Below are 26,106 nucleotides of genomic sequence, written 5' to 3'. Positions count from 1 at the left end.
GAGATGTAGAGGGAGAAGGAGAAGCAGACTCCCTGACCTGGGGCTCCATTCCCCAAACCCAAGCTCCTGACCCAAGCCAAAGGCGGATGCTTAACTGACTGAGCCACCCAGGCACCCCTTAAAATCACATTTAAAATAAACTTTTTAAAATGTGAGACAAGGTTTGGTATATAGAATCATTCTTAATAGACCCCAACAACTTTTATTGCCAAGACACAAATCTATTTCTGCACATACTACTGCCTTTTAAGGTTTTCAGAGGCACGTGGGTAGAATTGAATAAAGATATTCACAAATTTGCAAATGTAATGTGAAGAGAAACTTTAATGTAACATGTAGAAAAGGGGGTAATTTATATTACCTTAGAAGGTAAATAAATCTCTCTTTTCTTCTTATTTCAATGGCAACGGTTAATATTAATAATTGATTGGTGCTAATATTAAATATTTGCCATTTATACAACACATATTTAATATAGTCAGGCACTGTTTTAAGCACTTTCCTTACAGTAAGTGGTTTGGGATACTACTGTCCCCATTTTGAAGCTGGTAAAATTAAGACAAAGAGAAGTGAAGTAACTTTAAGACCGCAAAGCTGGTAAATAGTGGAGCCGAGATTTTAAACCCAGGAATTCTGCTCCCAAGTCCATCCATCCTTTAAGCACTCTGACATGCTAGTTTAGGTAATAATCTCTATTGCTTTTGTTCATTGACAAGTGAGAATCAAATATCTTTGTCTCTCACTGAAAAACGCACCCCTCCTCCTGCAGCCCAGGAAGCTAAGGACCTTCCAGCACCTTATGAAAAGAAAAGGTAGCTGAGTCAAAGAAAGGGACATTAGCTTGCTATTCTCTAACTTACATCCAAACAGAATTCCCACTCAACCCTTGGGAATGAAGCCTCCTCTTCACAGACAATGAGTCGTCCTCATATTCTCAACCTCGATGAGCCTAAGTTGTCACTGATGGTAGGCAGTTCACGTGATGCAGCAAGTAGACCATCTTCTCAAAAATGCTGGTTGCCGGGGTTTGTTCAGAAGCAAAGTATCAATTTTACACCTGGTCAAGCAATAACTGTTTTTACGTGTGGTGCCTTAATTCAGTATCACTGAAAAGTAAGAGTTTTTTTCCTGCTAATTTTCCCAATCCCTGAAGTTTAGTCTTCTAAAAAGACGTTATTTTTTAAGTACATCTGTCTAACCAATAATAAGCAGAAACTGCCGTGTCAGACGAAGTATATGGAATAGAATACAAACTTATCTCACTGTAAAGGTCATCTCGTAACAGCCTGTGTGGAACTACAGCACTTTATGAGCCCTTAGGTTATGAGACAGGCAGGTTCTTCAGTTCTACATCGCACGCTCTTGGGCAGCTGTGCTTTTTAAATTCTCACGCCTATCTCTGATGATGGTTTTCTGGCATCCTGGATGGAGTTTATCAGTTGTCCTATCAGTTGCTATTCTTACTGTCTTTCTCTAGCAATCATTCAACTCCTTGTAATTTTCAGTTTCAAATCTGCTGTGGTTTTGGAAACCATGTAACCGTTCATGCCACAATGAATCTATGATACATGAGTCTCTCTGTGAATGTATGAATGTATGAATGTATGAATTTATGAATTTATGAACGTACATATACATACCCCTTTCCACAAAGGATTTCTGACAGCTTTTTTAAATCATACAATTTAAAAGATAATGATTTTTCAGAGAATTGAAATAAAAGGAAAATAAGAATAAGTAAATAACAAAGCCAGGAGTAGTAGCACATACAGACTACATTCCATGTAGCCCTGCATAATCACTGAACTAGGAAACAGATAGAGCTCTAAGCTTCTTGGAAGTCATAACAAAGATGAAAAGGTGATCAGTGAATTACCAGTTCACGATGCTCAGAAAGTGAAAACAGGCCAGCTACTCAGAAAAATCACTACTACTTCCAACATGAAGACCGAAGAGAATTTGTGTGTGTGTGTGTGTGTGTGTGTGTGTGTGTGTGTGTGTGAAAAGGATGATACAAGGGATGCCTGGGTGGCTCAGTGGTTGAGCATCTGTCTTTGGCTCAGGGCGTGATCCCTGGGTCCTGGGATCTAGTCCCTCTTTGGGCTCCCCACAGGGAGCCTGCTTCTTCCTCTACCTGTGTCTCTGCCTCTCTCTCTCTCTCTGTCTCCTATGAATAAATAAAATCTTTAAAAAAAAGAAAAAGAATGATACAAGACTGAATACATAGCAGCTTCTGTGGAATTCTGACAATAGCCAGTGTACTACATGTCAAATACTTTCTTTAAAAATCCCTTAGAAGCCAAAAACAAATATCTAAGTAAAATAAATATGTAAAGGAAGAGTGAAAGCAATAGGACTGAGCAACTCTGAGTTAGTCACATACAAACACTTTAATATATGAAGTTTGTGATAACTATTTTCCTTGACCATAGGTTGCTGGCGCATACTTCCTCACTGTTGGACATGTTCCATATATGTAGGTTTACAAGCATTTCTACATACTTTCTGGGGGAAATCTATTTCTTTTAGGGACTACCTCTTTAGAAACCATTATATGCTGCTGGTCATTAGATTTAGTTAGTTCTCCATTCTGACCTAGTTGCTATCATTATTTTATGAGAAAAGACAAAGAAATCTTATCATTTGTGCGCTCTTTATAATGTTCAGCTTTTAAACCTTCAATAAAAAGATAAGATTGCCTCATTTTTAATGGAAATTTCTAAATCTGTAAATTAGCAAAGTGAATTGAATAAAGACCTACTCTAATTCACACACTAACTTGGAGATACTCTTTCATTATGAGCCTTCTCTGAAGTGAATTTAATCAAAGTTTATTCAGTGGATTTCAAAGCAAAGCCACCAGCTCACTTTACCTTCCATTTAGGTCCCTAACAACAGGATTTGAGGACTGTTCCTCACTCCAATTCTTTAGTTGTGCAATGCCTACTGTATGCAGAGAACGTTTGCAAGTTTGGATCCTCTGAACAACACAATGGATTCCCTCTACCATACCACAACACAATTGCTCGGCTATCAAGTAAAGCTTTTTTATCCTGCTGAGTTCAAAGTTCAAAATTTATTTCTTAGCTTAATGCAATGCTAGTGCAAGTGTGTTTAATATATTCATTCTAAATGCCATCAGAGGACGGTGGTGTCAACATTTTGGCTTTGTTTGGACAGCTTTTGTGCAAGTGCAAACACTGAGTGTATGAAATCTAATGAGATTAGGCGCTTACTGCAAAATTAAAGGCAGGCGACTAGACTTCAAAGACATTACCGCAGCGCAAATCCCTTACTATATTTCTTGGGCCATTTCAGCAAACTAAAGTTTGAGAATCACCTTTACCAAAAGATTTTCTTCATAGCAACCCTTTATTAGAAGAGTTGATATTAAATACCTGCTAAAGACTACGTGGTTTTTAGATGCTGGTTTGTTTTTTTTTTTTTTTTAAATCATCATTAAAGAGCTCCATAATTAAGGAGGATGAAATTGAATCAGGACAAGTAAGAATTAACCAAAAGCTCTTTCAGACCTGGAATTAAACATGAACCTTTTAAAAGTTGTGGATTTTGAGTGTGGTGTGGTTTTGTTTTTGCAAAAATAGAGAAAACAACAAAAGAAATTTGACCTCATCACAACACGATAATGAATCCTCTGATTTTTTTTTCAGATAATTAACATAATAAGGGCTTACTATGTCCCAGTCACTGTTCTAAGTGATTTGTACGTATTAAATTAATTCCAACCACAACCTTATAAGACTGCTAATATTATTAGTCCCAATTTACAGATTAGAAAACCGAAGCTTACTGAAATTAAACTGTGGTTTATTAAACTAGAATAATAGACCCGGGGGAGAGTATAGATACATGCTGGAAAATTGAGCTAAGAACCTTGTTTCTAATCACAAGCATCTTTAACTTCAAACAAGAGATACAAAGGACCCTCCAGAGAAAGAACAATAAACAAGCCCATAGCACCTAAGAATCCTGGGCATAAACCAGATTATAAAGGGGGGATTCAAGCTTCATTATGGCACTCCAGGGATAACACGGTTAGGAAGAAGAAAAAAAATAAGAAAATGGCTATAAGCCTTCCCACTTGCAGAGGAAATGGAGGAGAAATGGAGAAGTGGATGGGAGAGGGATCTATTGCAGATGTCCCCAATCTAACAAACCTGGCAACCAAATGGTCAGAACTGTCGATGGTAGGAAAAATGAAGGTTTGGAGAAAGCAATAACTTCAGTTTGAGGAGGCAACTTTTAGGTTGAATCATACAAAAACAGTTTTTGAGCGGTGCTTGGGTGGCTCAGTTGGTTAAGTGGTTAACTCTTGGTTTTGGCTCCGGTCATGATCTCAGGGGCATAAGATTGAGCCCTGGGTTGGGCTCCACTCCCAGAGTTTAAGATTCTGTCTCTCCCTCTGCCTTTTCCACCCCTCCAAATAAATAAATAAATAAATTAATTAATTAATAAACAAATAAATCTTTAAAAAGTAAAATAAAATAGTTTTCGACTTTTTTTTTTTTTTACCTACTAACTTGGTCATTAGTGCAGCCTAAAGTTTTGAGATATTCAGGTAGTGGGGCTTCTGATAACAATATGTTACATTGAAAATGTTAAACCAGAAATAATTGATGTTTTTGGAGTCAAAATCAGAAGCAAAAACTGTGGGTACAGACAAAAGATGACCATAGTATAAATGATTTCTGTCAAATGGCAGATTGCAGGGGCTGAGACTACAGAGGATGGATAGTAAAGAAATATGGCTATAAAATGTATATACACATTCCATCAGCATACTCATGAGAGAGAAAGATAAAGATGCTTTTTTTCTTTCAATATAATGACATCAAAATAAAAAGCACCCCTGGGTGTTTTCCAAAAGAGACCCAGGTATTTTACCAGCAAGAAAATCAAATAGATAACAGCACCCAAGAGCACCCAAGAGCAAAGGGTGAGAGAACAGGATCTATTTACATGAGACAAGAGAGCCTCACCTAATGAGAAATCACAGCCCTGCAATGGGTGGAAATAGTAATATATGACTAAGGTTCCACAGGAAGTGGACGATTTCTGCTCACTGTAGCTTCATGTTTCAGAGACTTTAAGGAAAAATTCTGAGAGAAGTATTTAGTAAGAAAAATCTGCCCTTGATCCCTGGGTGGCGCAGCGGTTTGGCGCCTGCCTTTGGCCCAGGGCGCGATCCTGGAGACCCGGGATCGAATCCCACGTCAGGCTCCCGGTGCATGGAGCCTGCTTCTCCCTCTGCCTGTGTCTCTGCCTCTCTCTATCTCTCTGTGACTATCATAAATAAATTTAAAAAAAAAAAAAAAATTTAAAAAAATACAAAAAAAAAAAAAAAAAAAAGGGGATCCCTGGGTGGCGCAGCGGTTTGGCGCCTGCCTTTGGCCCAGGGCGCGATCCTGGAGACCCGGGATCGAGTCCCACGTCAGGCTCCTGGTGCATGGAGCCTGCTTCTCCCTCTGCCTGTGTCTCTGCCTCTCTCTCTCTCTGTATGACTATCATAAATAAATAAAAATTTAAAAAAAAAAAAAAAGAAAAGAAAAATCTGCCCTTATCTGCAGGCAATCATATTCTCAGAAACATGAATTTGTTAATGTCCACTAGGAAGTCTTGCTCCTGTGTGCATGTGAACAACTGCAAGCTGTTTAGATGCAGGGCGGAGGGAATAAAGTCTTAACAGTCTTCCTGGATGTAGTGGGATTAGCCTCTGTTAGGAGAAGATCTAGAGTTTAAGAAGCCATTGGAAGTTGTAAAAATTCAATGAAGTTGCTTCAAGAGAACCTCATAAAGGTCAAAGAGTAAATGATGTGCCAGGACCCGGAAAGACAGACACTGAAGAAGATAATGTATCATATCACCAAACTTTATTTCTACCATTTCTTATCCCTACCCCATGCTACTTACACTCTATCATACATACATACATATATACACACACACGTGTACACATACACACACGCACACACACACACAGACCCATATAGGGCAAGGATTTCTTATTCATACTCCTGTTTCTCAAAAGACCCAGTACAGTGTCTTGCACATGGTAGACATTTAATAAGCATGTTAGAGGAATGGGGTGAGCTTCTAATAGATTACTATCTTTGAGAGTTAGAATTTAGAACATAATAGCTTAAAGATACTGTAAATGATTTTTGAAAATGAGAATAATAAAAATTAACATTTATAGAGTACTTACTATGGGCTCTATTTTTACACAGATTATCTAATTTAATTTCCATAATAATCGTAAAAGCTAGAGACTACCATTATTGCCATTTTACAGATGAGAGAAACAAGGCTTCAAGAGATTCACAGTAGTATAAGGGTTTAAACTCGATGTTTTCTCAAAACCATCACGTATATAAAATGCCTGGCCTAATGCCAGGCTTCTGTGAGATTGTACATGGAAGCAGACACTATAGAGTATATAACAGCCAGCCTGCAACCTGGCATATGTAACAACCACATGGCTTTCTCTGAGACACCACCTTTCTACTTCATTAACTAAGTAATAAGAAATTGGACAAGATCCTTAAAGTACCTTCTAGGTCTGGTCATCTATAGCTTTAAAATTATTCTTAGTAACTGAATTAAAGGTGCTTAGAATTAAAGGTGCATCATTTTAGTTGGCTAATACCTGAAAGGACTGATAATCATAGTATTTGTAAAACTGAAAGGGGTTTATAAAAGTGTAAAAGGATTTGGAAAGTTAATTGCTGGTCTTGGAATTTGTCTTCAATCTCGGGCAACTATTTATGTTACCAAGAGACAATAAAGCAAAAACTCTATAACATTTTCTTTTTTTCATTTGTCTTAACTAGCAACATACAATAGAAGTAGCCAGGTAAGATAGCATATGATGTCGTTATTACCATACTCTCAAGAATGAGGCAATCACAAATTAAATAAAACTGAGTGTTCTGATAGAAAGTATGAGCACCTTCTCCCCCAATCACTATATGGATTCAGTGATGCAACTTTACAGTTTCATTTACAAGAACACATACATTTTTTAAATATGAGGGACTCAAATAACAAGGGTATTTTATTCATATTATTTTTAAATACAGTTTCCAAAAAGCATGTTGAAAGGCCCTGGTGACCCTGTCCTGAAAGTCAGTGCCTTTGGGATTTCTTATTTTAAAGAGAGAGAGCATGTGAGCAGGGTAACAGTAGAAGGAGAGAGAGAATCCCAAGCAGACTCTGTGCTGAGCATGGAGCCTGACGTGGGGCTTGATCCCAGGACCCTGAGGTCATGACCTGAGCCGAAACCAAGAGTCTGATACTTAACCAAATGAGCCACCCAGCTGCTCCAACAATGGTATTCTAAGCCATAACACCAAACACCCATTCAACGACATTCTCCCAGCCATTAGAAGGCAGAAGCACAATATGCTATCCCCTAAATATACAATGATCTTGTTTATACCTGAATGAGAAAACATGTTTATCACTCCTAGGCTAGTCATAACATTAAATATTTAATTACTCCATAGCTTTCTGCTCTAGCACCTCAAGTAGTATCCAAATACCCCATGAGACTGAAACAGTAGTTAGGATACATAATTGAGGAAGCAAATGGCCCTCCAACCAGGAGACTAGAATGATACGCTCCAGTACCCGGGCTCTGCAGGTATACACTTAGTTACAGAATTCAGGATATCTGGAAAATGACCATCACATGTTCATTTGACAAGAAGTGGACAAGTGGATTCTGTTTAGTTTGTCCAAGGAAAACAATGTCTTCCTCAAATGCAGAAGTGCCCCCAAAGACAAGGTTCTTTGCTCCTAATGAGAACCAAGAATTTTAACTCTACCATAGATTTGGTGTTTCTTTATAGCAACTCCCTATATACTGATTACATCTAAAGTGTATTAAGGTAAGTTGTCATCAACTAAGAAACTATTATCCTTGTTTCTCTCTTTTTGGCTCCCCACAAAGAACCTAGTCTGGCCCAAACCTCCAAGATTGCAAAAATTTCTCTTTCAGGAATTGCAAAGCCTTTTTAAAATATAGATTACTTTTCCTGCTCATTAATAGAAGAGGAAATCTTGTCCTTTAGTCAAAGCCACAGGAAAAGTATTTGGTGAATCACCATAAAACACCAGAAAATATGTAATGACTTCTCATCCTCAGAAATTACTTAGCACTTTGCTTACAGTTCAACACATAGGGAATTATTTGCAGAAGAGAATAAGAACAAGGATATATTATCTCAAGTTAACAGATGGGAGGCAGGGAGGGTGCACACTACTCCTCTGTGTGGTGTGTGGGGTGTGTGTATGTGTGTGTGTGTGTGTGTGTGTGTGTGTGTGTGTTAATTTAAAGGAAGTCTCACTTTCACAGGAAAACCACCCGCGGTAGTAAAGATGATGACTCTGACCCACCAGGTTGGCAGTTGGGTGCAGATTCTTGGGAAACCAGTCTCTGTGGTTCACCTCACCGCCTGATAATGACAGGCCCCTGCCTTAACCTCAACCCTGAGAAAGAAAAAAAAAATCAACACTAAAAATAAGAAGAAAAGGGGAGTAATGTCCTTGCCAATGCTAGTAGCCAGGAGGCCTAGAAAGAGGCCACTGGATACCCTACTATTTATTGCCCATTTCCACCCATAGGAAGCTGGGCTGAGAGCTTGCCAAAGGGAAAGAAAAAATAAAAATGTTCTCCATCCTTCCTGTTTACATTAATAGAACACAGTCACGTACATCATTCCAACTCTATTATTTTCCCCTTTTACATAGAGTAGTTTTTTTTAGGTCAAAGTTTCTAAGAAAAAGAATTTTAAATTGTATCTTCAAGTTTTATACTCCTATCTTTTATATATCTTATACTTTCTTCTATTACTTAATTTATGGAATTAAAAGACTGTTTTAATCATCTTATCTAAGAGGCATGTGTTCTTATTTTAATGGACAGAAGTTAAACAACTGGAAGTTCCCTTAGCCTGATATTCCAGAGTGAATCAGCTATTTATTGAGATTCAGTTTACACATAAAAAAAAAAAAAAAAAAAAAAAAAAAAAAAAAACCTTCTTCCCACAGGGAAAATAAGGTCAAATTCCTAGGATAAGAAACCATAATAAATTTAACTTAACTGCAGAAGCCAGTGGTTTGAGGAAAGCTCAAACCCAATCCCCAGTCTCCTAAATCATTACATCTTTTTAAAACAAAGAAAGTAAACACTGTTTTTGGTGCACAATTATTTGTGCACTTCTCTGAGAAGGAATTTTACCAGATATAAGGGTTCCCCTAAAATCAAAAGAACCTGACTTACAGCCTGTAAAGTCTGCAAAGAGATGATGTGCTGTCATAGGGTGTTTTTTTTTAACCTTTTGTATACACACTTGAACTCACTTCCCATGCCCTGCCCCCAGTCTCAGCCTTCCCTGAATTGCTGCAAAACTTCCAGATCCTTGCTTCCTGGAGGCTTTCATCACTCTCTTCCCTCAGCTGGGATAGGCCTTTCCTCCTCCCTTACCCATTCCCTTTGCTTCTCCAACCCTATCTTGTTTTTCTTGTTTTGGTGTAAATGTCACTTCCTCAGGAAATTCTTCTCTGAATTCCCAGTCCGCATTAAATCTCATCCTCTTGCTGCCCTCGCCCCCACTCCTCACCATTATTTGCTCTCATACCCTTATGTTTCATAGCCCTTAAGACATTTGTGATAAATTAGTTCTCTGTGTAATCATATATTTAATGGCTATGTAATTTTTATGTAATGCCTGTCTTCTGCACTTAATAAACTCTGACACAGCAGGGGCCGTATCTTTCTCATTGCTTGTGCATAACGTAAATACTCAATGAACTGTTCTGAATGAGTGACTAAAGGTTGGCACGAAATATTCCTTACTATTCTATCCATATCATTTTTTATTTTCCGGGAACCCTAGAGAATGGGACTGGGAATATTTCATGAGAAGTCATCCTATCCGAAGCCATCACATTAAAAAAAGGCAACCAGGCCATGAATCTCTGATCTACCAAGTAAGAATGGCAAGCAAAGTAATCCTTGCCAAATAGAGGTCATTGATTGGGATGGATGATAAACCCAGAAAGACCAGCTGGGGGTGAGAGGGCCAAATTAGGAAAAGTTAAATTCAGACTTTAATATATTATAAACAGTCAAAATCATTTGCATAATAAAGTGACACGATGAAGTTGTGAGATTATTCCAGAGGTAAAATGCAATATTGATTCAAAGGGTAGAAAGGCAGCATCCAATCCAGAAACTAAAATTGTCTAGTTTTGATGCAAGTAAGATCTCAATTATTACAACAGGAGTGGAAACAGGAAAGACTAGATTATGAGATCAAGAAAGAAGATTTGATAAGACTGGGTAGGGAAGAGGGTTCAAAATTCTTAGAGATAATCAAGCCCGGGTGTAATGGAGTGGGGTCCATCATCAAGAGGGCTTCCCTCTGTTCTCAACCTTCTGGATGACCTTGAACAGATCACTTAACCTTTTCAGTCTCATCTTCATCTGCAAAACGGAAAGACTGGACCAGATGACCAGCAACATCTAGCATTCTCTGAATTCGGCTATTCACGGAAACCAGGGAATCAGCAAGGGTCATGGGTTGGGCAAACAAAAGAATGTGCTTCCTGTTGAGTATATTGAGTTGGAGATAAAGTCAGACAACCAGAGAAAGATCTCTGGCAGGCACTGAGCATACAGAACAGCTGAACCTCAAAGAAAAGCAGATTTGAGAGTCAGGGGCCTCAAGGTGCAGTTGAAGTGATGGGAGTTGATAAAATAGCAGAGGGAGATTGTGAAGAGACAGGAGAGAGTGGCCAGCTCAGATCCTCTCCAGTCCAGGGAACGCCGACCTCAGGTCACTTGTGGCAGTAAATCTCCCCTGAGGGTAGAAGGATTCATTTCTGTTCCAGGACAGGGCTTCTGACCCCATTGTACATTTGCACCTTCTTTCATTCAGATGGGTGGCAAATTGTAACTGGTGAGCAAGGTGAGAATAAAAGGTGCTAAGAACTGGCATTCCCTGTTGGTTCCTGCAGCAAGCAGAGAATCACTGGAGTCATGTGGCAAGTGTGAAAAGACTCTGTGGCCTCTAGTGGTCTCCACTAAAAAGCCTTTTAGCTATGATGCCCTCTCTCTCCCGATGCTCCCCTCCCCCCACCGCTGCAGAGTTACCCAGGTCCAGTTCCCTGACGGCTGACCACAGTGTGGAAAGCAGAGCGCACAGCATTCGTGTAATGCTTCAGGGGCCGTCCTGGGAAGAGAATCCTGGTCCCCTGCCTTCCAATCCAATTCTCTTTTTTAGGGCTCATACCACCTATTAAAAGCATATGTGCTACACCTTTAAAATTCCCTCTGCCCTCAACTGTGAATAGTGTGTTTCATTGTCTGCTGTCATCCTACCAGAGAGGGAGCTTTGCACAGTTGGACAAAACTTGCACCCTTGAGCAGCCGAGAGCTCAGTTTCCTCCAGTGATCTGCAGGCAGGCGAACACTGCCAAGGGCACGATTGTATATCGGTTCTCCTTGAATTGCATATAGGAATATTGTTGCTATGTGGCCTGAGCCAAACAATCCGAGTCACCTGACATCCTCCATCCAACATTTAGGAGTCATCAAACTTAATTTCCCCTTTGTGCAATAAAACACCAAGAGGAAGCTTTAATAGATTGTATTATGTAACGGTTCTATAAAAATAGCAGGCCAGCGCGGGAGCACTTCCTTCCTGGGGCCCAGTAACCTATGCTGAAAGGATACACACTGGTTGCCCGGGCAACCATGAGAGATGACACTAGGGAAAAAAACAGCAACAAAAGGACCATTTTTTGGCTCAGTCAAATGAGGTCTGGCTTCAAGCTTGTGATACAGTGAATACAGACAGCCCAGCAAAGAGAGAGGAACCAGTTAGCAATTCTACTCAGGCACCAGTAGCCCTGCAAAGCTGCCCCTGCTTTCGGTTTTTACCCCCTTTTGTTTTTTTAAAGAGAGGGGAAGAAAGCCCTTCCCCTAGGAATTTCATTTTTAATTTAAAGAAAGCAATATCTTTGATGGGAGTTGAACTGTGGCAATCGGTAAACAATGTTTATTCTATTTTTTTTCTTTCTCTTCTCAGGAGCCCCCAAAATAATTTCAGTTACATGCGATTGTCTTTTGTTTTCTCCTAGTATGTTCGGGATCTGATTACGCAGGAAGCAACTGGTTTAATGGCAATAACCTTTATAAACAACCTCTAAATAACAAAATAAAGCAGGGACACTCAAGCAATAACTCATTTTAAAAGCGAATAATAACCATTTTGGGGATCCCTCCTCACAGCAGACATCAAAGGACTTTGTTTTAATAGACTATAATCTCCTCTCTCCTGCTGTCCTGAATTAGAATCCCTACATTTTATTATCATCATTACCATCACCATTATTATTGCCTCACAAAATAGACTGCCATCTTAATTTCAGAAAACTGGTCTTCCCGATGCACTGAGAACAGAGGCAGAAGGTTCATAAGTTCCTGACTTGCACCTAAATGTTTTCCTTCTTATAGGAGGAAATGGGCCCTCAAGTATTTACAAACATGATTTGGAACCTCCGGAAAAAAGAAAAAAACAAAAACCAAAAAAACAAGGATGAATCAAATGGGATTTAGTTGGGATCTCTAATATAGAGCAACATCAATAGCTCTTTCAAAGTGATTCTTGAAATCAGTGCTCATAAATATGTAATGCACTTTTTATCCAAAAGACCTGTTTAAATCCTCATATAGTAAATGATTTATTTCAAGATTAGGTGCTCCGCACAAAGCAGGCTCCCTCTGATCAAGTGGGAATAAAATCTGTGAAAGCAAGTGGTAAAGCATTATGTAAATGTAAACTGCTGGGATTATGATTATCCTGTGAACTGGTATGTTTGAAGAAAGAAAGCCAAAAAAAGTTAACTCTGTATTCTTCAGAAAAAATGTCTTCTGTCCGTCCTGTCTCTCCGGGCTCTGTTCCTACTCCTTGCTGCCCTGCATCAGTTAATTCAAATCCTCACAGCATCTTTTAATCATGTGCCTGCTTGGCAATTCTCTAATATTAAGGCTGTCTTCACAGACCGAAGGAGAGTGGAGATTTAGAAATTACTCACTTCTTTTTATCAATGTATGTTGCCAAACTCAAGATTCTTGTCTCTGAAGAGTACCATTTAAGGCAAAATTCCAGTCCTCCGCCATAAAGTCGGTCAAATCATCTCTATATACCACATCTGGGTCTCCTGCAGATGGATTTAGAGATAGATTAATCCTTAAACATCAGATGCCATTGAAACACAAAACATCTTTTATTATCAAAGTTACAGACTTCAGGCTTAAGTCCTTTAAGACCTAGTACCCTGTATCTTCGGAGAAAACATACCCAGAATGCATGGGCCTTAAAGTTAGTCAGCCTTATTTTCCTTTTGTACTAAGGGTTTTGAAATCAACAGGATTAAGTTGCAGATAGTTGGTGTTATCCAGATCTTTATTTTGACTCTAAAAAAGGCTTGAAGAATTCTTTGATGAAATGGACATAGTGTGTAGCATTCAATAGGAGCTCAACTCCAGGGGAGAAGCCTGTCTTCAAGAAACAGTGGATCTTGCTTGGTTTTCTGGTCTGTGATTTCAATTTACTGATGCTGAAGTACATGGCACAAAATGAAGTATACGGGAGTTATAAAGCTTGGTATGTGTCATTAAATCTACAAATCCTTTTCAGTTATTAAAAAAAATACTGAATAAAATCAAGCTAGGATAAATACTTCCCAAGCTTCAAGTTCTCAATTTAGCGTCTCCTCTAACTGCTTCCTGCGTGGACGATGTCAATATGAATAATGATGGTAATCATACACCTCTTCAGTTTAGAGGTCACAAAATAGACAGTATGCTATGTATACCTCTACAGGAGGAACAGTACACAATAAGGTATGAGACAAAGTACCAGTACTCACTGAAGCTTGCTGTTCCTCCCTGAAGGAACTCACAGTCTAGACTAGGGTTTGACACATAAACTTCTACAAAGAGAACTACTACTACTAGGGACTCCGGAAGCAGTGAAGAAGTACTATAGGTAACAAAGGCCAAGGGAATTTTTTGGATAACAGAGATCTCTGTGGGCTGGACAGTCCAGGGAAGGCCTCACAGAGGAGCAGGAATGGAGACTATCCTGAGAAAACAGATAGAATTTAAGCAAATAGAGAGAAAGGAGATTGAGAAGGGAGAGGGCAAAACCAAAAGGGTTCAGATGCTATCACCCACAGCATGTTCATAGCGCTGTGGGTAAATGAAGGGTTTGGAGGTGAACACAGCAGGCTTGAAGGAGAGAAAGGCTGGAGGAGAGAAAGGCAGGAAATGGTATTGTTTAGATTTATAGGAAAGAAAATATAAACATTCAGCGTGCAATGGGGAGATACAAAGAAACCTAAGCATCATTTTCATGTGATCTGGGGCAAGATTCAACCTCTGCTTGTCTCAATTTTCTTGCCTATAAAATGAAGATGATAATATGGTAATAATGACACCAACATACAATGCATTAAACGGATATAAGTTGTCATGTTATCCAGGGCCCCAGTTTATAATCTAATTTCATTTAATATGATGATTAATTCTATTAATCAGAATTCTTGAATTAATTAATTCTAGAATTCTAATTAATTCTATTAATTCCATTTCTGTGATCATTTATTCAGTCTCAAGTTGTAACATTCATTTGGTAAGACCAGATACCGCCAAACCAGCCATAGCCACATTCTTTTTAAAAGATAACTAAGAGGAAGAGGAGAAAAATCAACTGAGAAGTGGAAGTCAATAAATTCACCCACTGCCCAGTAGGAAGGAAGAGGCCCTGCCTCTTTGGACATAGGGCTATGTCCAAATTGAGTCAGTCCCCTGAAGAGATCACACAATTTTCCACTGATGTTCTCATCCAAGGGTGGCCAAGAAGAGAAAAGGGTCATGGGGTCAGATTAGAGGGTACGCCCACCAGCACCTTCTTCCCCCCACAGCCAGACAGCCCTCTGACTTACTGTTTGAGGTTCCCAATCAAATGCATCAAAGGTAGTGGAGTGCCTGGAACATGGACTCCAGTTTCACAGGCTTCTAGAATGGTTTTGGCAGCAGCAGAAGTGACTCACTTTCCAACTTTGGCACACTGTCAAGAGCTCCACAATACAGAAGAGTCCCTTTGCCCATTTCTTTCAGAGCATCCCGATTTTTTAGTAATGCCTCTCTCATCTCTGTTGCACATCAAGCCATAGACTCATGGAACCGCTTACTTGTGACCCACTTCATTTTGTTTACTTAAAGATTGTTTTCGTAACTTTTAGAAAGCCATGCTTGCATCTGGGATTTGTAATTCTAAGTCAGAGAAAGACAGTTGTTATGTATTGTTTAAAATTTGTTTAATAAAAAGGAATTTCTTTGAAAACATCAGGCCAAGTTTATGATGTAAATTTACTGTCTGTAAATTTACAGTGTAGTGACAGAAACTATAACACAGTATGTTAATTGACCAGTGTTGTAAGAAACATTCACTACAGCAATGAAAGAGTATATGGTGTTTTGTTTAAAATACATTAATTCAAGATGAGAAATAAGATGTTTTTCATTTGGGTAATTTTCCCTTTTATGGTGGTTTTTTTCTGTTTTATCCATCTATATTTACTAACTTTACAGTAACAAATATAAATGTCTTCTATGATTATAAATGAAAAATCAAATTATATGACTTCAGACCATTTAGTAGGTGATTTTCAGCTGAAAACTTCATCTCTCAACACCACAGGTCTTTTCTAGCCTTTCCCACAGATCTAGAAAGGTGATTTCTGGTGTGTTCCTGAAGCTGAGCAAGCCCAAGTTCTGATATGATACACTCACCTCTTTCTGATCCATTTAGCATATTGCTGCTTGAGATTAGAAATTAATCAGAAATTAATCCCAACGTTTGACTCCGGTCCTTCAGAAAAGGAAAGGTGAAGCTTTAAAGGAGCACTTTTCTAAATGCCACCAAGTTCATAGTTCCATAAGAGATCAGCTAAAAAGACAGCAGGTCCTTTCAGAGACCTCACCTTGGTTTTGTGTTACATAAGTTCTACCTAAGATTTTCCTTAGCACAAAGCAAATCTGGGGACTTGAAACCTATGTTGCTCCCTAAGATCAGAGGAAAAGCCACTTGGAGTAGTATTCTAATCACCTACTCAGTAAAACATACTGAAGATCTATCCTGACCACTGTGGAGAAAGGAAGGCAGAGAATAGATCCCCACTGGGACTCCAAAGAGCTTAGGCCATAGAAGGACAGATAAATCTTGAAACACACCTTACCATAAGAAAATAGTTCAATGACACAAGCCTGGTATGGCCATCATTAGTGCCATTCCCTAATGTTTCTGGGTTATGATCTTCTGAGCATTTGGTAGGATTATTCTTCCTTGTCCCTTTGAAGTTAGCTGTGGTCATGTGATTTGCTTTAGCTAATGAAATGTGAGAAGAAGTAATGGGCATCACCTCCAATAGAAGCTTTAGGAACCAACACACAATTAGGGCACCTGGGTGGCTCAGTCGGTTAAGTGTCCAACTCTTGATTTTGGCTCAGGTCATGACCTCAGAGTCATGGAATCAAGCCCTGTGTTGGGCCCTGAGCTGGGTGGAGGAAGCTGCTTAAGATTCTCTCTCTCTTGCCCCTTCACAAAGATGGCGCCGAAGGAGAAGAAGGAAGCCCCTGTCCCTCCCAAAGCCAAAGCCAAGGCAAAGGCTTTGAAAGCTAAGAAAGCGGTGCTGAAAGGCGTGCCCAGTCACAAAAAAAAGAAGATCAGCACGTCACCTACATTCCGATGACCCAAGACCCTGCGTCTCCAAAGGCAGCCCAAATATCCTCGGAAGAGCACCCCCAGGAGAAACAAGCTTGATCACTATGCCATCATCAAGTTCCCCCTTATTACTGAGTCAGCCATGAAGAAAATAAAAGACAGCAACACATTTGTGTTCATTGTGGATGTCAAGGCCAATAAGCACCAGATCAAACAGGCTGTGAAGAAGCTCTATGACATTGATGTGGCCAAGGTCAACACCTGATCAGGCCTGATGGAGAGAAGAAAGTATATGTTCGACTGGCTCCTGACTATGATGCTTTGGATGTTGCCAACAAAATTGGGACCATCTAAACTGAGTCCAGCCAGCTATAAATCTAAATTTAAATTTTTTCACCATAAAAAAAGATATTCTCTCTTTCTTTCTCCCTCTGCCTCTCCTCTCCACTGTGATATCTCACTCAAAAGAAAGAAAGAAACAAAGAAACAAAGAAACAAAGAAAGACGAGAAAAGAGAAAAAAGAACCAACACACACAATTCACTACATCCCCTTCCTCCTACTGTTGTTCCAAGTTAGTGAAGGCTCTGGCAACCTTGACTGTGAACAGTGTGAAACAGAATTCTGCTGGCCTGAGATGGATGTGTCGTATGATAAAGAAATAAAATGTTGTGGTTTTAAGGGAGTAAGACTTGAGCTTGACTTTTCCTGCAATGTAACCTAACTCATCCTCATACACAGGAAATTCTCACATGTTCCATTCTACATCAATTACTCTTATTATCTCCATTTTACAACTAAAGGCACTGAGTCACAAGAAAAGCAGCTCATCCATGGTAGGTCACATGGGGGTTGTCACACCTATACTCATTTTATATGTAAGAAAACTGAATCTTATGATAGTGACCTCCTTCTATGAAATGACCTCCTAAGCTCACAGACAGTAAGTAAAAGACTCAGTAGTCAAAACTGCTCTCTTTTCATAACACCTTGCAGTAAGTGGTTTAGCAAGGGGTGGCCTAAGTAGAGAAGATCGCTCCCCCTCGGACCTAACAGTGGAAGCTTTCAGGGAAGAACCAGGATCTGCTGTGGGCTCAGAATGGTCAAGTTTGTTAAGAATGAAAGGGCTGGAAAAACAGCATTACACACAGGTGGAGGTGTAGGAAGACCATTTGGCAACACTGGATCCAGGTCCAGTTAGAGGGGTAGTGGGAGGGGATTCAGAAAAGTCAGACTAGGGACAGTTTATATAAATGTTTATATGTTCTCATTCATTTGGGGAATATAAATAATAGTGAAAGGGAATATAAGGGAAGGGAGAAGAAATGTGTGGGAAATATCAGAAAGGGAGACAGAACATAAAGACTCCTAACTCTGGGAAACGAACTAGGGGTGGTGGAAGGGGAGGAGGGCGGGGGGGTGGAGGTGAATGGGTGATGGGCACTGAGGGGGGCACTTGACAGGATGAGCACTGGGTGTTATTCTGTATGTTGGCAAATTGAACACCAATAAATGAAATGGTAAAATAAAAAAATAAAAATAAATTTTAAAAAAGGAGTTTTATCTGTAGGCAACTGGGAGACATCAAATGACTTAATGAAAATGGTGGTTCAGTATATTAACTTAGTTACATCACTCAGTGTTGACCAGGGACCAATTAGGGACCAATTAGTCATTCCAGTGATAAGTTTTAAGGCTTGAATAGCATTTTAACCTTTGCAATAGACAGGAGAAGATCATGTATACATCACATGAAGGAAGAATTCTAGAATTAGGTTAATTGATTGGTAGAAGACAGGCAGGTGGTGATGGGTATGCAAATACCTATGTTAGGTATAGGCTGCTTTATAATTGTGCCTATGAGGAATCTGCAAAATCTGATACTACAGATTTGACAAACATTAGCTATTTTACTAGAAACAAAGACCCAGGAATTCTAGAAAAATAGACTAGTGGTATAGTCAGGAAGGCATGTGCTTTCATAAAAGATTAGCTTGCACTTACTACTTAACTGACCTTGGGACATTTGGTTTAACCTTTAAAACAGAGCTAGTAATACTACCTCAATGGATCAATATGCTAGTATATATAAGGACCTTACAAGGTACCTAGTTCATAGCAGGTACCCCATTAATACCAGTTTCTTCCATTAGCATTCCAAACTAGATGGAGCTACATATTATTATGTGATGTTGTTTAATACTCCCCAAGAACCTGCAATGTAGATTTATAAATCTTGAATTGGTGAAAGTACTCTGCAAATACCTCTACTCATTTTTCCCAACGTATTTTTTCTAAACTCACTACCAACTTAGTATTAGTAGCAGTACTTTAAAAATTCAAAATTTTAGACAACACAGTAAAGTTGTTCCTTGCCCACTTAGCAACATAGAAAGAGTTGAATTAAAAACCATGAAAGGTCATTAAGCCTTTGCCCATTTTAGAAGATGTCTCATAACAAATATTAACCATCATGAGCAGAATGAGGATCAAAGAGAAAAGGCTAGACCTACTACAGCTCCCCTCAGCTATTCGCCCAAGATAACAACAGTCAATTGTGGAAAATAGATAATGTCTGTTGTAAGTTATGATAATCTGTTACTGCTACCTCTTTACCCAATCTAGATACATAAGCTCAGGCAGAGAAGCATTTAAAAGAATGGTGGTCACAGTATATCAAACATGATTCACATTCTGATCCAACAGCCACATAGTCACCAACAAAGTCTCTTTCCAAGTTTCCAAGGAAGCAGTACTTGGGAAAAACAGTCTTTTAATCGGAGAAATATACCCCTGGCAGATACTAAAGTTCATGTGCCAAAGATACTGAACCTCATGTCCAGGTTTACATATACCAAATACTAAGCAAATGCACATTGTAAATATTTTGTGTTCCTGTGCATTTTATTAATTCCCATAATACCATCACAAATAGATTTAGACTAATTTTAGTCCCTACAAAATAAACTTATTTTGAAATTCTTTGGCATTATAGGAAGGAATTTCAGAAAGTATGATGATGCTGGTGCTTTATGTCACATTGTTGTATCAAGTATGACTTTCTTAAAGGCTTGGGAAGTTCTCAGTTTCTGGGGCAATGGCATAAAGTAGCTCCAAGAAATATTACAAGCTTAATTCATTTTTGAGCCATCGACTAACATCGAAATAAATAACTGGGTAAATAAACATTATTTTATTAACATAAATTCCCATGCTGGGTAAATTAAATAAATTCCTCAAATAAATCCCCATGCCAGAAGTGAAAAAAGGCAATCAGTGGCTATGGTGCATTTACTTAAGTGATTCATCATGTACATCTTACAAAGTAGAACTAAGGTACAATCTCATCTTTCCTAAGCAGAACAATGTTGTCTTCACTAGACCTTGACATGTTCCAGAAGGAAAAATCAGGTCACCGTATTTTCTGAATACCAAAATTTCATAGTCTAAACCATTCTCGTTCACTGTGGCCCAACACACAGTCAGAAATCGGTGGTATATTCTTTTGGTGTTTCATTCAGCAGACATTAGTCTCTTTACTACCTAAAAGCATTAAACTAAAAAAAAAAAAAAAAAAAGAATTAAACTGTCCTAACTTGGAATTCAAATGACAGGAAAAACAAAATAGTTCTGAATAGTCAAGCAACTTACCCATATCCTTGTTTTTAAAAAAATAGGGTATATAGTAACTGGGGGAAGAACATGTTCTTTAAATTGTAAGATTCTTTTGAATAAATCAATTGTGGTTTAATGAGGTTTCCCTGTACTTCATTTTCACTGAGCTTGTTATAAAAGAACATCTGTAAAACGCTGACTTTCAAGAATCCAGCTGTTCTCATCTCTGTCATATTAATTGTTTGTTATCACAAGTGTGACATGTTTTTCATAAAAGGTAACTACAATAAAATTGATTTTTTATAATAACTAAGAAAAGGAATAGGGAAAAATTAAATCCTAGGGAGAAAAATGATTTTATCTAACTAATAGCATTATTACTAATAAGGCATGCAAGAAGGAAACCAGAAAATATCTTCTTAATTAGAATTACTTCCAAGTAAGAATTTTCCAAGGGATATCATAGACTTCTGTCTTGACTGGTTCTTAAATTATATATGTTTACAAGCACTGTGGTATTTTTTAAAGTTTACCAATAGCCTAAAAAGCTCTGGGCACATATACAAAAGAATAATTTTTAAAATGCTGCAACTAAATTAGATTCTGCGGTAAAAAGAAAATCTAAACCTTAAACTACCCCATAAAAGAGGAGGAAAGAAAATAACCCAGCTGGATAGTCATAGAATGCCAAACCAAAACTATATACTTTTGTCCCATGCCCTGAATGCCAAAGAACTTGGGATAAAAACAACCACAAGTAACCATCATGCCACCTTCTACCTTACACAGCCATGCTGTTGGCATACAACCCTCCACGCAGTGTTCCAGCAATAATCACATGTATAAGTCCGGTCAACCACTTTTTCAAACAGAGAAATGACCTATAGGCTTTACCCCATCTTCTCTGATGAGAGAGTGGAGGCCCAGGTCTGAAACCACACCCAAGCCACTTCCTATCCTCAAACACACTGGCCAGCAAAACCTTTGGGAAGTGGGCCAAATGGCTATGGAAACCCTACAAGTTCAATTTCCTTCCCTTCTGGTCCCGTCATTTACCAGAACTGTAACCAAGTAGCAAAATGCACTGGTTTGAGTTCCAGCTTTTTTTTTTTTTCTTTCCCTCTCCCTATCCTCTGGTAGAGATGTGAATGAACAGTAAAATCTCCAAGAGGCACGGAGCCAGATGAAAACCATAAGCCATGCTGGATGATCTCCTTTAGATAACCAAGAGATAGCTGTGGCTCCTGGAGGAAGCCCAAAACATAAAACACATAGGATCCTATAAGAACAGCTGAGCGACAGCTATAGCAGGAGGCAAAACACTCTGAGGAGGAGATCAGGTTGTAGAACTGGATGGCCAATAAGATACATGCATTCTACATGCTTATCGTCCCTGTATTTATTTTTTTAACACCTATCGTCCTTTTAGATCATAAAGCACGGTGGGACACATTTTATCAAAGTACCCTGGGACAGAGGATACAGGAAAAGTAGAAGGCTAGAGAAGTACAGTAAAGAAATTTAGTAATGGACAATGTTTTACATCTACTTTTCCCACATATACGAAGAAAATTGTTGCTTGATTTGTACTTGCCTTCTGTCATAATAAATACAATCATGTCAATAAAGCTCTAACAGAGCCCTTAGCTTAAGTAGACAGTCAATAAATGGTATCAACCAGATTTATTCCTCCCACAACTCTGACTGAACCTACCATCTGCCAGGGAGTTTGTTGGACCCCAGGATTAACCTATTTCTTGCCTTTCTGAAGGGCAGAAAGACTGTCCCATGATGATTAAGGTCCTCCAGGGCAAAACTATACCAGAAACATAGTAAGAATATAAAAATGGCCAAACTCCAAGATTGTGTGAAATTCAAATATGAAAATGTTTCTGAACGGGACAGAGGAGGCACCGTCGTAACACAGTGGCACATCTCAGCATACAAAAACCATGGTTTGAAGACTATACTTTCAGGGATCATTTCTATAGTTTGTTACAAAAACCGTGGTTTGTTGATTAACATAATGGTTGACTACAACTATTTCCTTTCATTCTTCATGATACTATACTACTTCAGAACCAGGAGGAACCTAGAAACTTGACTCCTTGTTTTAGAAATGAGGCTCAGAGAAGTAAAGTGGCATACCCAATCCCAAGTGCCTATTAATACAGCAAGTGCAAAGTAAGGAGGAGGCCAAGGGAGGGACACAGGAAGGGGAACAAATATCATTTGCTGAGGGCTGACTATTTTAGACATTATTGTTAGGCTATAGGCCTCTAATGCTTACAGCAAAATGCAGCAAGGTAGGTATTATTGCCTCTATTTTACAGATGAGGAAACTGAGGCTCAGACAGGTTAAGCGACTTGCCTAAAGCCACACAGCTAATAAAGAGGAAAGCAGGTTCATTCAACGCCTCACATTGCTCTCAAAGCCCCCTTCATCAAGGCTGCTCTTTTTACAACTACCTCTTTGGAACAGAAGTGGGGCTCAACCTCCTTAGTAAGCTCTTAATTGCTGATGACTCTGAATCTCAAGGACCGGTGTGATATAAAAAAAAAGGAAAACACAGTCACTAAGGATTTGTGATCTTTCCTAATCTAAGAAAGCTGAGATTGCTCAGATAACTTCTCCCCTTACGGTATGCTTCACAGGGTTTTCCACAGTGGTCTAATTTTCATTTTCACAATAAACCTCAATATTCACCATGTGCTAGTATTTAGCTTCAAAACCTCAAAATAATCAATCTCTATCATATTATTGTTCTTCGGCTGCCAGAAATCTCTTCAGAGGCCTCATTGGAAATATTAGTAATCCTTCAAAATGCCGACTGGCATCGTTCTCGAACTGTTCTGTAACATCATCTCTCCCCCCATCCTCCACAAATGCCTCCGGGAGGAGTCCAGTCAGTCCTGGACTGGAAGTCTTCTCTACACGTGTGGGATTAGCTACAGATGAGAGACTGTAATATATTTAAGAGGTCTCTGTGAATGTGGAAAGGAAATCATTGTATACTCTATTCCCTCAAGACAAAGTCTGTTTACAGGGATTATGGATTAAAAATATTAAAACAACTCCCATACTGCTGGGTGCCTTCCTTTCAATGATTATAGTCACCAATAAAAGTTGTGGTTAAAATAGATCTTAAAATAGGTACCATATTTACATTTGAAAACACTTGCAGCAGAGCAGGAAATGTTGAATTGTTTTGACGGCAGTTAAGAAGAAAAAGCAGTTACATACACACACACACACACACACACACACACACTTACACACAGAGCGCAGATTTCTTACCTTAACTGCCATCAAGAGACTGCATCACAAAAATTATTTTTTTAATTTACCCAATTGTAGAAAGAATGGAGAAATTAGAAGTCAATTATCCCGATTCCTAAACAACTTGTCCTGCAGTCACCAGTTAATTGTTTAAACCTCCACTTCCTTTTGTCTGTGTGTTGGGTTGGAAGGGAGGAGGAAAAGAGAAAGGGAACACATAGAAAACAGATGTGGAAATAAATATTTATCAACACAAAATCTTGGCAAACCTTGATCTTTATATTGCCCTCACGCTGTATTTTCCAAGTTTTTGAGTTTCTCCAATCCCCAAAGAATTCATAGCTAGAAAGGAAGATAAAAAACCTTGTATAGGTTTTCCGCAGACTTGGGGAAGCTTCTTTGGGGAATTCTGATGCCTCCCCCTTAATCTAATATTAATAAATGTTTTTGACCCAAGGAATCTCTGCCAGAGAATGGGAGAAATAAAAGGTTCATTTAGCTGGTTTGTCCTGTCCTTGGACTTCCAGGCAGAAAAAACAGCACCTTGTGACAAAGGCGGACCACAGGCTGGCCGAGCTCCAGGCAGACACTGGGGGATGCAGTCTGTTTATCAGACAGCACATTGTCTTAACCAGGATGTGGTCGGCCTTTGTAACAAGAAGTATGCAAATGAGTTTCCCAGAGACCCAACACCCTGCCCCCCACACACACTGGTTCCTTCAGTAGACACAGAAGCTAATGGTGGCTGTCCTGAGAACGGAGCAGAGAGCCACAGAAAGACCAGAGCAAGAGGAAGCATCCAGAATTAGCCAGATGAGCCCAATAGAACTTCTCAAGAAACATACCGCAAAGGACACAGCTCCATGACCCTGCTTCAAGGGGGGGAAAAATTCTTTTAAATAGGATGGTATGTTTTTTAATGTCCAAAAACTGAAAGAATTTTTAATCTGGCTCATTTATTCTCAACGCAAGCAAATACCACGAGGCTTTAAAATGCTCCATGTTCTCAAAGGAATATTGCATCACCAGACGCTTCGGCAAAATGCTGCCAAGAGTATCACTATCAACCTCAGTTGCCTCATATATAAAATAGTGCTAATAGTGGGCACCTGTGATCCTTGATCGCTAGGAGGATTAAATGAGGTGATGAACAGCAAACAATTTAGCACCATACCCAGCACTTAGCCTGGGCTCAGAAAATGTTAGCAGGTTTTACGTCATGCACATTATTGAGCGATGGATGTATCATAAAAGCGCAAAGAATGAGGAATGTACCAGAGGAGAATAAGAGTGGGAGAGGAAATCATGGAGAAGAAAGAAGAACACCACTTGCCAGTTTAAAGAGTTTAATGAATTACTAGTTTGTATAGACTTTGGAGTCAGGCAGGCCTGACCTTACATAACCTTGGGAATATTCCATAATCCGAGTCTCAGTTATTCACCTGTCGTATGAATATAGCATTTACTTCACAGGGTTATGGGAAGTAAATGAGACAACACATTAAAGTGCCTAGCCCAGTGCCAGGCACATAGAAGTCACTCAAGAGTGACAATGATTTGTTTTATTTACACAATCCTGTAGTTGGGTTCAAATTCATGCTTCATAGCTGTGAGATATTAGGCAAATTACTTAACCTTTTACTGATTTTCTTATCAGTAAACCAGGGATAATACCCCCCTCACCAGGTTTGCTGTGAAGATTAAATAAACTGCAGTGCCCTTAAATTAGCTTCTGGCACTAAAAGTAGACTAGCCATTACTGGTGGTAATCGTTGTCTCACTTATTACTTGATGTGTACAGTTAATCTCATTTTACTGCTAAATTCAGTGAGGCATGGGATAGCCTAGTTGGCATACCTGTGATCAAACTGCCATTTCTGGCCATTAGAACTGCACTGGGTATCTTGGCAAACTCACATATAATCCTAAGCACTGACATTAATTATGCCTCATTATTTCAAAATGATTTCTTCAAAGTAGGCAAATAATGGTTTTCTCTTGATGATTGGGTTCACCTTCGTCTACTTCCCTCATATCCCCTTTCATCTGTGAAACAATCTCTCTCTTAACCAGAGCAAAGGAATAGAAAACCAATATCAGAATCATTTTAGGAAAAGAATCCAATCTTACAGGTTTCAGTTTCTCAGTATGTTTGATATTGAAAAGGTCTCATCTGGCTACCTCCACATTTCCACAATGATGCCAGATAACTTATATAGGCCAGTGTGGATGGTCCAGTAAATACAGTCTTTCCACCTTATCTGCAGTGGGATATAATCCAAGACTCCTAGCAGATGCCTGAAACCACAGGTAATACCAAACCCTGTATGTACTGTTTTTTTTCCTACACATACATACCTATGATAAAATCTAATTTATAAATTAGGCATAG

The 26,106-nt window shown here is 39.0% G+C and overlaps 1 long non-coding RNA gene across 6 annotated transcripts in view; it reads right to left on the bottom strand.

The window, feature by feature from the left end:
- LOC121493239 overlaps positions 1 to 24,645 on the bottom strand; it is a 214,213-nt gene extending 189,568 nt beyond the window's left edge. For 4 of the 6 annotated variants that reach the window (XR_005988423.1, XR_005988426.1, XR_005988425.1 and 1 more), the window contains exons 1-2: positions 15,040 to 15,365; positions 13,126 to 13,251 (exon numbers count right to left, since the gene is read on the bottom strand). This is a non-coding gene — a long non-coding RNA (uncharacterized LOC121493239). Of the gene's footprint in view, positions 1 to 13,125; positions 13,252 to 15,039; positions 15,366 to 23,732; positions 23,867 to 24,559 lie in introns of those variants that run through there. The other 2 variants (XR_005988427.1, XR_005988424.1) reach the window with 2 other exon arrangements.
- Positions 24,646 to 26,106: the final 1,461 nt, after the last annotated feature.

Source organism: Vulpes lagopus, chromosome 6 (genome assembly GCF_018345385.1).
Source record: "Vulpes lagopus strain Blue_001 chromosome 6, ASM1834538v1, whole genome shotgun sequence".
NCBI classification, from domain to species: domain Eukaryota; kingdom Metazoa; phylum Chordata; class Mammalia; order Carnivora; family Canidae; genus Vulpes; species Vulpes lagopus.
This window is presented reverse-complemented; position numbering and strand designations above follow the sequence as displayed.